The sequence below is a fragment of the Vigna umbellata genome, chromosome 1 (genome assembly GCF_029865625.1).
Source record: "Vigna umbellata cultivar VRB3 chromosome 1, Vumbellata_1.0, whole genome shotgun sequence".
NCBI classification, from domain to species: domain Eukaryota; kingdom Viridiplantae; phylum Streptophyta; class Magnoliopsida; order Fabales; family Fabaceae; genus Vigna; species Vigna umbellata.
The window spans coordinates 68832077-68848402 of NC_142165.1; the positions used below are offsets into that span (position 1 = coordinate 68832077).

Below are 16326 nucleotides of genomic sequence, written 5' to 3' on the forward strand. Positions count from 1 at the left end.
CATCTTCCTTTGGTCACACCTATCAGATGATCATCGTCCAAGAATCAAACATACACAACAACCAAACACAAAAACATACAAAATGGTAAGTTATTTTAAACAAAAATAATAGAGTATTTAAGGTTCCATCATACATCACATTTCAAGTTAAGTAATCAAACATCCTAATCATGCAAATGAACCTAGACTTGACCAACCAGATATAATATGAATGTCGAGTAATGGCGGGTCATGCGCTTGTGGTAGTTTCTATCAACTTTAGGGAAGGGCAAAGTGGGAAAAATAAAACAAAATTGAAGGGTAGCCCCCTTTAATTGAGAAATGCAAATGAGATTGGGGGAAAAATTGGGTTTCAGGTTAATTAATTTCCTGAAACAATTGTAGCCTTTTTGACCCACCTCGAAGCTGAGTTCAAAAAATCCATGGCCGACGATGCCTTTTAGGTTAATTAATTACCTAAATTCATCAAATTCACCGTTAATAATTGCTTGATGTTAGTATAGAACAATTGAAAGCCATTAATTAAAAGTTTAAATGGTTGTTCCCATAGGCAGAGCTAGCGGAGGCGTTAAGAGACTATGTTGGGAGAGAAACACCTCTATATCACGCAGAGCGATTGTCTGAGTATTATAAGAGTATCAACAACGGGAAAGGGCCTGATATATACTTAAAGAGAGAGGACCTAAACCACGGTGGCTCTCACAAGATGAACAACGCTCTTGCTCAAGCCATGATTGCTAAACGAATGGGTTGCAAAAGTGTGGTCACCGCCACTAGCTCTGGACATGACCTTGCAACAGCTGCAGCATGCACAAAACTTGCTTTGGAGTGCATGATTTTCATGGCCAATTTTGCGCTCAAAGTGATGGATAATGAATTTTTGTCGAGTCGGAAGAAAATGTTCAGGGCCCAAACTGAGAAAGATCCTTCGGATGCTGGACCATCCATTTCTTCCCACTATGTACTCCTATATTGCAACAGATAAGCTCTCTTGCTTGGTTATGGAGTATTGTCCAGGAGATCTGCATGTGCTGCGACAGAGGCGGTCATACAAGAGTTTCTCGGAACAAGCAACTAGGTAGGAGTTGTGAACTTTTCCATTCCTTCGTGACTAGAAAACAACAATTTTGTTTTCTCTGCGTTGGAGGTTGAAGGAAGAGGCATTTCTCTCTTTCCCTTTTTGTGCATATCTCTTAGGATTTTAGGGTTCTGAAGAAGAAAAGGGGTTTCCCCCTCCCCGCACTTCCAATCGAAGAAGAAAAGGGGTTTGCCCAGTTTGCCCTTGAGTACATCTGATTTGACCTTTGTGCAATCCATTTTTTAATACAAAAGTCAATTCAAACTCCTTTTTAATGTCATGTGTGATTAGTGAATGCACTGACCACGTCACGTAATCCAAACTTAAACGGCCGTTTGTCCAATTTGACGACATTTTACAAAAACAAAGACTCAACTGAGACGCCGAAAAGAAAGGGGACCTATTTGAGATTCCAAACCAAAATAAAGACCTACCGAGACATTAAACCATAAAATTAACTTATATTTTCATAAGTTAATTAAATTTAATTTATATTTAATTTAATATTTATTATATTTATTTTTTTAATTTTATTTATATTTTATTTTAAAAATTTATAAAATATATTTTTAAATATGTAGGGTATTTACATATTAAAATATCTAAATTTTTTTTAAACAAATATATCTAATTAATAACAAAATAAATAATAAGTGATTTTTGTTTTGTTGTAGATCCTAAATACCTTTCACATACAATATTATTTGTTGCAATTAAATATTTATCATTTATTTTATTATGCGATGACATTATCATTAATATATAAAGTTCAACGCCATTGGTTGTTATATGCTCACATTATCTACACAATCGTCAAAGGATGTAAGTGGAAGAACATGACAATTATACTAATGATGTTAATATATGTGTTCATAACATAAAAGTAAAATTTTATAGATCCATATGTTAGAATTTATGATTGACAGATAATTATTAATGAGCAATAAACCCTTTAATCAAAACAGTCCCCAATACCTTAAAGCAATAAAGCGGAAGCGTATCTGAATTAGACATTGAGAACAATGATAAAATAACCTGAGTTGATCTCTGATCTTCCCTCTATAGAGCACCTTTAGTTCCCTCTATATTTTCTCTTCTGATGGGGATAAAGAAAAAGAAACAGGAATGAATCGTTGTGCTCACAGATGGGGACCATGACCCTTTAAAAACCTCTGACGGTTAATATTCTTTAGTTTCAATAATTATAATTTGGCCCCTTCAACAAATTATAATTATTGTTGGTCTCTACACAATATTCTTTCATGACAAATATACCCTTAGCCATATTTATCTTAATTAGATCACTTTATAAAGTTGGCTAATAAATTATAATGACCATAACACATTTAATAATTGTTATATATATACATACATATATATATATATATATATATATATATATATATATATATATATATATAAGTGACCCAAATTGCTAACAACCTCCCACTGGTCACAAATATATATATACCTTGAGTATATTCAAAAGTCTCGTCCATTGATTATATTCGCATGTAGAACCAAAGCAGTTTTAATTGCAACAATCGCAACTAAACCCAACAATGATCACTAATGTTGACAAAACCAAATGACATGGATATACCATGAAATGTGTAGCATGAAAATTACGTGAAAGTGACCTATACACGTCTATTTTCAAGCGGTCCTAACTTTATCTCAATGAGATCAATACAATAACCTTAGTATACAAAGTGTAATTTCTGAATAATAAACCAGAATGTATGCATACATGAAAACCAAACATAGAACACAAACACACAAAGATGACTAACTCCCACTGAACCAAAGATTCCTTAAACTATAAAACACCCATATAAGCAATATGGTCATGAAAGACCTTGGGTGTAATTGCCTTATTAAGAGGATAAATCATCAAGGAGTTTGTCCCTAAGTGTTCTATGGAAATCCATCCACTTTGTACTCTTTCTTTAATAACTGATTTAACGTCATAGTATAACCTGAGTGGTCTTTCAATTCCTTTCATAATATGCAGCCCTGTGACAAAAATCAGTCAAATACCCTGATTTGATGCCTTATAAGAAGCTACAAATTCTGCAATCATAGTGGATAAAGTCATAAGGGTTTGCTTGGTACTGGACAAGAAACCACACCACTAGCTAGCATGAAAATGTAACCTGAAGTGGATCTTAAACTATCTTGGCATCCTACAAAATTGTCAGAATACTTGATGATCTCTTACTGGTCTGACCCTCTATACGTGAGCTTATAAACCTTTGTTCTCTTGAAAAAACCTCATAACTATATTGGCTGCTTTTTAAAGATCCATTCATGAATAGCTTAAATCCGGATGCTATATATGCTATATTCGGATGCATACATTTCTGGACATACATCAGAGACTCCTTACCATTGAAACAAGGTGAATCTTCTGCATTTCTTGAATTTCTAAATTTCCTTTTGGGCATTGATTGAGACTAAACTCGTCTCCCTTAGTAACTTGAGAATCCCCCCTCGTGAAACACATGTTTCTGAGGATCTTGAGTTTGTTCTTATATAGGTTCTAAACTTACTAGAGGTTTTGAACTTTACGAATCAGATCAGATCACTTCTAACGATTCTTCCTCTAATCTTTATTTTTCCCCCAAACTTAATATCCTCAAAGAATAATATGCTTAGTATCATGCAATTCCATATTTAAGGATTCATAATAAGAAGTTACCATATGAAGAATATATATAGATTATTATTTTTCCAAAATTTAATTGGTTTCAACAAAACTTGAATTTTAAAAACAATCTGAATTGATTATATTCAAACTAACATAATTAACAAAATTGTCCAAATAAACAAATGAAATCAAATTCCGCCTAAATGACGATACAATTGAAATGTCTTTTAAAACCAAAAAATTAGAAAAATATTCTATCACTTCCATCACTACAGATTTGACATCTCTAAATAGATTCATCTTTCAGAATCAATTGTCTTCTGATAGCTTAGGTAACCCTTTCTTTGCACGCCAAGCATGATATTTTTGTGCATTCCTTCTTCATGTGTCCAACTTTATTGCAAAAGAAACATTTATTAAACTATTTTTGTTTCTCTTATAGTGGACCTTTAGAAGCATCGTCATTAGGATTCTCAATTTTCTTTCTTTTGCCCTTATCATTAGAGGTACTTGTCAAGTGAGCACTTTTAGTCCTTTCTTGCTTCAGTCTCTCCACCTCTTGCACACAATATGAAATGAGCTCATTAAGAGACCATTTCTCCTTCTCACAGTTATAGAAAATCTTAAACTGTCCAAACTGTATAGGAAGAGAGTTTAGAATAAAATGTACAAGTAAATCTTCCTGCAACTCAAGTTTCAACGCCTTAAGTTTTGAAGCAATGTTTGACATTTCCATAATGTACTCTCACATTTTCATTGCCTTGATACCTCATGGAAGCCAAGCTATGAAGAAGTGCACTTGCTTCTGCCTTTTCGCTTTTCGCAAAGCGCTTTTCAATCTCAGCAAAGAAATCTTTAGCACTTGTAATTTCTTGAGATATAGTACCTCCGTAGACCTCTTGAATGTCGTGCTTAATGACCATCAAACACATGCGATTTGAACGATCCCACTTCTCATATTCTCTCCTCTCTTCAGAGGTACTTGAACCCTTAAGAGAAGAAGGTTTCTCAATCCTTAACGCGAGGTCGAGATCCATGCAGCCAAGAATTATCTCTATGTTGTCTTTCCAATCCTTAAAATTTGTACCGTTTAGGACCGGAACTGAATTTAAGTTGGCAGATATTGAAGCTATCGTAACTGTATTTTATACAAGAGAAACAAAGGAATTAAGCTCACATCGTAAAATCAATAATTATTTAAATATATTCAATTAATGGTCTATCCCATCTCAAGACACCCAATGCCCCATCAATATCAAGTCTTTGGACAGTAATATTAACTGCTAGAGGTATCTTGGTGTAATGATCAATACTGATAATAAGAACATGTTCAATAACAAACTTATCTTTGGATAAATTTTATTATTAACACGTAAAACTTATAATTATCACACGTTACCATCACAGATGCATATACATTCCGACCAAATATTAATCTTCCTTTAGACCAACCAATGCTCGCATGGATATGCATAAACACAAACATTTATAATTTTTCTATGAACTACTCCAGGTAAAGAAGACTCACTTTGATAAAGTGATTTCTTAATTATCAATAGCTCATTTAAAAAATTATAAACAAGACGAAAATTGAATTTTATTTATTTCTAATTAATTATTAATTTTACTTTTATTTATCCTTAATTAATAATTAATTTCACTATTATTTATTCATAATTAATTATTAATATTACTTTACTTTAGAATTTTAATTTTAAGCATGAATAAAAAGTCAAAAAAAAAACTGATCTGCTTAGATCCATATCCAGTCCAAAAAAAAAAAATACTCCCAAAAATGGATCTACCTAATTGGACCTTCCCATTGTTCCCAGATTGGGCCTGCCCCAGAGCCCCAGATTGGGCCTGGGTCACTGCCCTCCAGCCATTGACGCAAACAGAAGAAACCCTCGCCGTCAGCGGCGTTAGGGTCGCCGTCATCCGCGAACAGCCCTTTCCGTGACCGGGTCTGCCGCCGTCAGCCACCGCACCAGAGAACGAAAGAGGCTTGTCCATGACCGAACGAAGAAAGCGACGCGGCTCCATCGTAGGCGACGAACGCAAGCAAGCCGCCAGCCCACCTAAACCGCAAAACAGAGTCGCGGCTTTACGCATCTCGCCGTCGTCGAACCAGATCGAGGGAAGAGGAAGAATGACGAAGACCAAAGACCGCCGCTGAAGGAATAAACCAGAAGCTCCGTCCTTCGCCGCCGACGAACCAGGTCGAAGAAGTCGAACCATACCGCGAGGCCAGCCCTCCACCTACAGAAAACCAGAACCAAAAACAAAAACCAAAACCCAGAGATCCAGCGGGCAACCACGGCGAAGTTTTGTCGATCTCCGCAAACCTGTCGCTCGAGACCCACCGCGCGAACCACCATCGAAACCCCAAGGGTCGCGCCTCTGCCGCTGTGTCGCTCACAAGCTCCGTCGCCGCGGACCACCCCAAAGTTGTCGCATGTTGTCCCAACGTCAGAGAAAGGAAGCTGCCATATGGTTGCAGAGCAGCGCCGAAGGAGAAGAAGAGAAGGGAAAACTAAATTTTTCCCTCACATGAGCGTGACGAAGCAGACATAAGAAGAAAAGGGTAGAAAGAAATTGGGATTTCCAATTTAGGGTTCATAATCCTGTCAGATTGGGATTTTTCCCTCTTAATTCTAATTTTAATTAGGTTCCTAATTTTCAAATTTAGGGTTTTTCGAATTAGAAAAACCACATCAATAAACAATTATGATTCTTAATGGAATAATTAATACTAATTGATTTGGTTTTCTGACACATAATTTCACCATCATAATCCATAACATTCAAAAGTAACATTCAAAAGTAACATTCAAGAATTTAATGTACAGTATAAACAATTAAATGAAAACTCCCAAAATTTATAATCACAATATCTCATAAAATTGGAAAGATTGAATTAAGACTTTTGTCAATCGTTAGAATTTATGATTGAGAGATAATTATTAACGAGCAATAAATCCTTTAATCAAAAGAGTTTCAAGTATTTTAAAGCAATAAAACAGAAGTTAGACATTGAAAACAATGATAAAATAATGGTTTAATTATCTCGGACATCTTTATTTCTGTAGGATTTTTTCAAATAGGTCCTTGTATTGTAAATATTCTCGATTAGGTCCCTTATTGTAAAAATTTGAATAAATTTAGACCTCGTCGTTAGTTCTGTACTAACGCCGTTAAAGGAGGTGACACGTGTCAGTTCGTGATTTTTTTGAATTTTTGAATTATTTTTAATTTTTTTTAAAATAAAATTAAAAAACAAGCCACGTGTCAAACTGATATTGTGCCACGTGGCAATGACAATGTGACATGGCACTAACAGTGCCACATGTCATTGCCAGACCACGTGTCATTGCATTAGTCTCAATTTGATCCCTGTATCTTTACTGTGTCTCAATTTGATCCCTGTATCTTTACTGTGTCTCAATTTGATCCTATATTTTTATTTTGTCTCAATTTAGTCTTAATTTTAAAAATTAAACAATTTTGTCCCTCCTCAAATTCAAACAAAATTTAAATTGTATATAAATTTTAACAAATATTTTTATTAAAATTGATATTTTTATTAAATATTTTTAACAAGATTAAGTTTAATTATATTTATATTTACTTAATTATATAAATGTTAATTATGTTATTTAAATAATCTTGTAAGGTTTAAAAAAAACAGTGACAAAACATGGTGGTGTGAATTTTCCAAATGAATTAGCTCATTGACAAAAATATCAATTTTAACAAAAATATTTGTTAAGATTTATATACAATTTAAATTTTGTTTGAATTTGAAAAGGGACAAAATTGTTTAATTTTTAAAATTAAGACTAAATTGAGACAAAATAAAAATACAGAGATCATATTGAGACATAATAAAAATACAGGGACCATATTTAGACTAATATAATGACAGATGACCTGACAATGACACGTGACCGTGTCAGTGTCATGTCACACTGTCATTGCCACGTGGCACAATATCAGTTTGACACGTCGCTTTTTTTTTTCAATTTTATTTTTAAAAAAAAATTAAAAATAAATAAAAAATAATTCAAAAAAATCACGAACTGACAAGTGTCACCTCCTTATGTTAGTACGAAACTAACAGCGAGATCTAAATTGATTCAATTTTTCAGAATAAGGGACCTAATCGAGAACCTTTACAATACGAGGACCTATTTGACAAAAGCCTACATAAATAGGGATGTCCGAGATGATTAAACCTAAAATAATTTGAGTTGGTCTCTGATCTTCTCTATGTAGAGCACCTTTAGTTCCTTTTATATTTTCTTTTATGATAAGGATAAAGAGAAAGAAACATGAATAAATAGTTGTGCTCAAAGATGAGACTATGACCCTTTAAACAACTGACGGTTAATATTCTTTAGTTTCAATAATTATAATTTGGCTACTTCAACAAATTATAATTATTGGTAATCTCTACGTAATATTCTATCATAACAAATATAATCTTAACCATATTTATTTTAATTAAATCATTTTATAAAATTGACTAATAAAATATAATAATCCTAACACATTTAATAATAATTATTATATATATATATATATATATATATATATATATATATATATATATATATATATATATGGGGTTTGCTAACGCGCGTACGCTTGTTTTTCAGTTGGTACATTTTAGCAATGTGTACCGGATTTTAGTAGACAAAAATACCCTTATATATCATGGATTCTAAGTTTTAAGGTTAAGGGTATTTTAATAATTTTCATTCTCAAAACTTAAAAAAAAAAAAAAGAAACCCCCCAAACCCTTACTCACCTCTGTCATTCCTGTCAACCCTTTTTCTTTCATCTTTCTCACTCCAATCTTTTCTCTGTCATCCCTACTGTAGCCCCAATTGAAAAAATCAGAAACACTTGCCCTTAAACAATCTTACAAAAAAATGATTTTATAATGAGTTTTGATCTTATAATTTTTGTCTTATCTAATTTTATCCAATTTTCAAGCATAAAGGAATTGGTAATTGACCTGGAAAAAAATCAGAAATACTTGTTGTTAAACAATTTCTTACAGAAAATGATTTTATAATAAGTTTTTATTTTATAATTTTTGTCTTATCTAATTTTATCTAATTTTCACAAGCATAATGACATCCGAAAGAATTGGTAATTGGCCTGGAGGGTTTTTTTAGAGATGATGATTCAACATATGCAGATGATGAAATTAGAGAAATTAGTGAAGATGGTGAAATTGAAGAGATCTTGAATGAACCTTTGCCTCAAGGTGAATATGTACTCAACTCTTTAGAAAGACAAATTGTTTAAAGACAAGTGTTTCTGATTTTTTCAATTGGGACTACAGTAGAGATGACAGAGAAAAGGTTGGAGTGAGAGAGATGAAAGAGAAAGGATTGAGAGGAATGAGAGAGGTGAGTAAGGGTTTGGGAGGTTTCTTTTTTTTTTTTTAAGTTTTGAGAATGAAAATTATTAAAATACCCTTAACCTTAAAACTTAGAATCCATGATATATAAGGGTATTTTTATCTACTAAAATCCGGTACACATTGCTAAAATGTACCAACTGAAAAACAGGCTTACGCGACCCAAATTGCTAACACCATCATGATCATACACATATATCAACACCACCAGAGAGACCTGTCCAACAAAAATGCAATAAAGATTTGTACGATAAACAAGAAAATTACACTATAATACAAACTCATAACTTTTTTTTCTTTTTCTTTTCCTTTATCATTTACACTTATTCAATAGCACTTGTACTTTATATTAAAAAAAGTTTCAAATTTATATTCCACTTTTAATTTACAAAAAATAATAATTACTTCAATAATAAATTAAAAATTTAAATTCAAATTATATAATATAAATTATATAACTTTATCATAATTTAAAAAATATTAATGTTTAGAAACACAACTTTAACATAAAATTTGTTAAAAATTTACTTGAAATATGAGTTCTAAATAAGTTTAAAAAGTTATTATAAACTTATATAACAAAAATAAGAATTTTAAAAGGAGAAAAACAAATCATGCCTAAAATTTCGACTTCTTATTCATATAGCCGTAATTTTTTCACTTACATAAATCTTTTAAGAAAATTAGCCATATGAATAATTTAAAGATGGAATTAAAAAAAAATTGCTTTCAAATATGCATACAAGAGACACAAACACGAATATTTTGAGAAAACATATTAACATCGATCTGAACTTTTAACAAAAACTACAAACGTTAAGAAAAACTTCATTAAAACGGATGTACGTTTTTTATTTTATTATTATATTTGTTTTTTCATTAATATTTTTTACATGTAGTCTCTTCTCATAATATTTTATCATCTAAGAAAATTTAACGTTTTAACTATTTCGATTTAATTACAAACAAAAAATATAAGAAAACTAATTCACGTGTTCATGTTTCTTCATTCCAATTAAATTTCAAGTATATTTTATTTTAGTGTTTAAAGTAGTTTCGTATTACTGGTATACTAATTTGTAACTTCTTATGGATAAATTTATACTTATTTATTTAATTTAGTACATAATTTTATGTGTATGCAACTCATGTGTGCAATTTTAAAATTTTCACACACTTTGATTACCATGTTACTTTTTCCTCTTCTCAATTAATTTCATTCATACATTTTATGCATTAATTATAAAATATATTATTAATTTAAAATTATATTTTTCAATACTTTAAATTTATTACTATCGTGTAAAGGAAATCATATTATTTTCTAGTATATAATTAATTGATATTGACTTTTACAATAGAGGAGTAAATTGAGGATCAGATCTGTCGGCGTGGTGCCCTCGCTGTCAACTTTTATCATTCTTTTCTCCGCTTTTCTTCTTTGGATGGGTCCCTTCATTTTGATTTGACTGTTCTAACTTTCAAACAAAGCCTTGTTTTGTTTAATATAATCACACTTTTTTGTTATAAACACCACTTCCTACTCTCTTCTTGATAAAGAAATTGTTTTTTCCAGTTTTCTCATTTCAATATTCATTTATATGTTATTATTACATGTTCCCGCTTTATCATCATCATCATAACTAGTTCGTTTCAATATTAATTAAATTAAAGTATTTGGAAACAATATTGCATCAAGTCTAAATTCTTATTTAAAAAGCTGACCATTGAAACGAAATAGAAGAAGTATTTATAAAAAATAGTTAATTTATTTATGATCTTATTGTTATGTTGATTTTATCACATTTTATTAACCTATTTTATCGTATATTAATATTAATGTTCCTTATGGCGACTTTTCACGTAAATGTTATTTTATATATGAACTACTCTCTTCGTCTGTAAGAGATTTGTATTTTCTTCTCTGTTTAAAAAAGAATTCTATTAAAATTAAAAATTATTATTATTATTAGAGCTCTCAAAACGGGCCACTTAGTCTGACCCGACCCAGTCCACCACGGGTTGGTCACTTAGTGAGCCAACCCAACACAGCTCATTAATTAGCGAGTCAGAAAAATTCGAACTCGGCTCGATCCACCACAAGTTGGTGGGTAAACGGGTTGGCTCACTGGCTCACTTAATTACAAGTTTTTTAAAATAAAAAAAATTACAAACTTTCTATAATTCAAATCTAAACAAATTTCATTCTCAAATTTCACTCCCAACATGAGTGTCTAATTAATTTTGAAAATAAAGAACTTAAATAATTTTTTCAAGCAAAAACAAAATAATAAATATTTTTTATAAAATTAAAATTTAATTTTAATAAAATAAAATTAGGTTGGTGGGCCAACCCGGTCCACCACGGGTTCAACCCGCATGAGCCGGGTTGAAATCTGACCCGCATAAAAAAATACAATTTTTTCAAACCCAACCCGGCTCAAACCCGTGGTGGGTCGGGTTGGCCCGCGAGTTGTGACCCATTTTGACAGCTCTAATTATTATTATTATTATTATTATTATTATTATTTTATACAAATTTGTAAATAATAATGTTTCGGTTGAATTGGTCGAGGATCGGTCGTCATTCTTTGTTCTGTTCTTTTTCGATCGTCCAATCCTCTCCGAGAACACAATCCACTCAGATGAGTTGTTGACTTGCAGAAGACACTCCGACATTCAAGTCAGATATATTTTTCAAAGAGGTCTTTATTTTATTAGGATAGGTCGAGGTTATTTTACTTGAACGTCAATCGTATATTTATAGGGCTTGTGGCAGCCAAACACATTGACTAAGCATTAACGCAGTTTATTTTTAGGTAATCAAACCAATCAAACCCAATAATCAATTATTAGTACCGTATATTTGTAAAGCGTAAGGCAATATGAGAATATACTTGATAATTGTCCATAAATGACCATTAACTCCGATTAGTATATTTCATATAGGCATAAGTCTCCCAAGCATAAGCAAGCTCTTTATTAAAAAAGGGGCACATGGATTATTACGAGCTTAAGAGAGGTCGCTCACGTTGTGTTTAGGGAGTTTATTTTTTATGTGCTTTAAGTCTTCATTTATCTCTGCACCGAGCGACAAACTCTAGGAGTTCTTTGAAACTTTTTCCTAGGTTGAGCAGTAGATGCTAGGAGTTCTCTTTGGAACTTTTTCTTGACTTCAATATTTTATAATCTATTTTTATAAAGAAAGGTCATTCGAACCTGACAAGGTTAAACGTAGGACTGAACCTTCATGTGCATGATATTTTTACTCACAAAAATATGCGTTAAACAAAATAAAGTAAACTCTTCAATATTTTATAATTTATAATTTATAATGAATAACCATTAGAACCTAACAAGGCTGGACGTAGGATTGAACCTTCGTGTGCATGTTACTTCCAAATATTTCCGTTAAACAAAATAAAGTAAACGCTTCAATATTTTATAATCTTCTTTCTTGTGGGAGCATTTAATTTTTTGCCTTGTAAACCTTTGATTTAATGTTTTCAAAACAAAAGACATGCCTTTAGAAATTATTATGGAATTTTTTTGCTCTTGTTGCAAAACCTGGTATTAATTTGAAGTAGCAATGTCGAGATCGAGCGCGCGTCTGGTTCCTCATGGTTTCATGGGGATGTCGTTCGACCCCACGTTGGGCGCCAAAATGTTTTGGTTGAATTGGTTCGAGGGTCAGTTGTCATTCCTTGCTCTGCTCTCTTTCGATCGTCCAATCCAATTCGAGAACGCAATCCACTCCGATGGGTTGTTGACCTGCAGAAGACACTCTGACGCTCAAGTTAGATATCTTTTTCAAAGAGGTCTTTATTTTATTAGGATAGATCGAGGTTATTTTACCTGAATATCAATCGTATATTTATAGGGCTTGGGACACCCAAACACATTGATTAACCATTAACGCAATATATTTTTAGGCAATCAAACCCAATAATCAATTGTTAGTACCATATATTTGTAAAATGTAAGGCAATCTAAGCCATTAATACCTGCTAATATACCTGCTAACTGTTCATAAATGACCATTAACTCATAAATGACCATTAACTTCGATCGGTATATTTCATATACTACAAGTAAAATATAAGATGTAAAAGATGTATAAACATTTATAATTTTTTTTAAAATGTATATTTTTTAAAATTGTTCTTGTTGAGATATTGATCCTTTGAATAAGTGGCGTGATCTACATAACTTTAAGACCTTAATGTGTGATATTAAGGATTGAAATGTGGGAAAAAATTCACCCGCGTAACACTTTTCGATCTCAAGTCAATAAAAAAGTTTATATATATATATATATATATATATATGTGTGTGTGTGTGTGTGTGTGTGTGTGTGTGTGTGTGTGTGTGTGTGTGTGTGTGTGTGTGTGTGTGTGAGTAAACATGAGAAAATGTGTATGAGTTAGTATTCTCTGAAGGAACACTAGTTGTGTTTATAGGGTTTCTGGACCCTGTCAGGTTTGTTTTAACAATCGATAATATCAACAAAATAATAACAACTTACTTTTAATAATAATAATGCAATATCTTACCTTATTAATCGCATATTTTGTTTATATATGGTATTAAAAGATTTTATAATTAAACTACCAAGATTTAGTAATGGACCTTATTGGGCCACACTTTTTGATATATCTATTGGGTCGAGTATGTACCTAAGTCCCCCAGTCTCGAGAGTTTGATTTAGCATATGAGGAGCGATCATGTTCGATCTCTCAGTTGGGTTTAGGCCGACGTGTAGATTTTGCAAGTGGATTGACCTTTCACCCAAGTTGTTTAGAAGTCGATATGTAAGAATAGTCTTTGTTGACTTGATAAGCTTAGTGTTGCTAAGTTTAGGCAGGCTTTAAGCTAGGCTGATTGCTTGGGCAGACTCTGTTAGGTGTTGTCGACTTAAGAAGGCTTTGCTTTGTGGGGTCGATTTAGGCAAGTTGTGATTAAAGTCGCCGACTCAGGAGAGCTTTGCTTGATTCTGCCAACTTAGGTAGGCTTTGATGCTGCAAATTTGGGCAAGCTTCACTTAATGCTGTAGATTTAGGCAAACTTTGTTTAATGCTACCGTCTTAGGTAGACTTTGCTTAATCATGCTAACTTAGACATTTTTTAGGCGTTTGCAAGTTTGTGTAACGTCCCAAGACTGGGAGTCACTTAAGCGCATCAAAGTCTAAAATAAATTTGTTAAAATTTCACTACATAATTAAATTTTCCAAAGAAATATACCCTTATTGGGTGGTTGAGTAGTCCTACCATCTCAACAAGGACTTATTTCCCCTATTCCTTAAGGTCTTATGAGTAAAAACTCTGGTGCATCTCACTTTGAGTACTATACTATACTTCAAGATGAATATAGGGTTAAACAACTTTCCTCTCTTCATTACTTCTTGCAGGCAAGAGAGTACGGTACTCAAACCCACTTTTATTGTGCTTCATAGTCGGAAGAACGCTCCTTTCCACTACTTCTCGTAGACAAAAGAGAGACATTAACCTTATGGGTATCACCGCCAACTCCCCTAGACCACTTCCAACTCTTGAATCACTCAAGAGTAACACTTAGGGTATCACACCACTCCCAATTGACACTAGTACAAAACATCGTATAACGTCAGTGTTTTTTGGCCTTTCACGTTGAATTTGAGGCCGACATCATATCGGGAGACGTTAAATTGACGTCGAATTTTGTCAATATACAATGTTAAGCAAATTAACGTTAAATTTTGTCAATATACGACGTTAAGCAAATTAACGTCAAATTTAGTCAATATATGACGTTAATCAATATTTTTGTTTTATTGAATTCACTAACCTTTTGACGTCTAACGCTGGGGCGCTCGACGTTTTATATCCTTTTGACGTCTAATTCTAGGGCATTCGACGTCATTCGTAAAATTTACCCAATAGGACATTAGACTTCTCAATATTCGACGTCTTATAACAAATTGACGTCGAATTACAATTCTAAACGACATTTAATAATTGCATTTATTTACAAAAATGCTATCAGTCATTTTTTACGTTGGCTATTCAGTGGTTGGACGTTAAACAGTGATGTTATATGCTGTTTTTGCACTAGTGTGACTTCTAATAACTTGGACTATTTCCTATCTAATTCTTACTCACTTTAAGGGAGTATACCCCTTGACACCCAAGCACAATTATATCATCATCAAAAGTGCAGAATATAAATATTCAGTGTATACACCAATACATACATCTAACCATTTCATTACAAGTAAAATGCATCAATCCCAAAACTCACATCAGTCTAGTTTCCTAGTTAACACGACTACACCGATTTTAGCCTCTCCAAGATCTATCTAAAGGTTCAACTCAGCCTAAGCTGAATAACCAAGTATTTGAGTTCTCTTCAGAAATTACAGCAAATCCATAAACGGATTTTCTACAAGGTACAAACGAACAACTCTCAGCAAGAGGATATATGTTCAAATATAATGCAATCTGTTACAATTGAAAGCGTTTCTCTCTTTACAAAGATTTTTCTCTTAAAAGATATTGAGTGTTAGACAATATAAGAACTTTGAGCTTTTCTCTCTTTTCTTGTTTTTAATCTTTTTATGTTATCTTTCTTGCACTTTTCATCAACAATAACTTCTCTTTAAACTTTCTTCTATATATAACTTTTATTGAAAGATGACCATTGAACTCTGAAGTTAACTTCTAAAGAATTGATAGCCTTTTAATATGAAGTCTGATTTATTTTACTTTGTAGGATTCATAGGTTTTTTATACCTTAAGTGAAACTTGAGCTTATACGAATAAAACCGACACATATTTAAATACAAATAAATGACCGCATAATAAATTCATGTATAGAGAGATTGAATGATAGAAAAAAAAATAGACTATTGTTACACTTATAATTGAAATAATGTAAGATTCACATTACATTATTTTCTTTTATATATATATATATATATATATATATATATATATATATATATATATATATATATATTGTGGTCGAGAATTTAAAAGAAAATTATAAAAGTTAAAAGAAAATACTAAAGTGACCAGATCACAATGAGTTTTTAACTCTGTTGTTTGTTAGATGGATCGTTGTAGACTTCACCTCACATGTGACATATGCCATCCTCCACTTTCCCAGGAATGTGCTAATTGGCAAGTTTT

At 32.2% G+C, this 16326-nt stretch overlaps 1 pseudogene; it reads right to left on the bottom strand.

The window, feature by feature from the left end:
* Positions 1-4164: 4164 nt before the first annotated feature.
* Positions 4165-6106, bottom strand: LOC148206155 (uncharacterized; annotated as a pseudogene).
* Positions 6107-16326: the final 10220 nt, after the last annotated feature.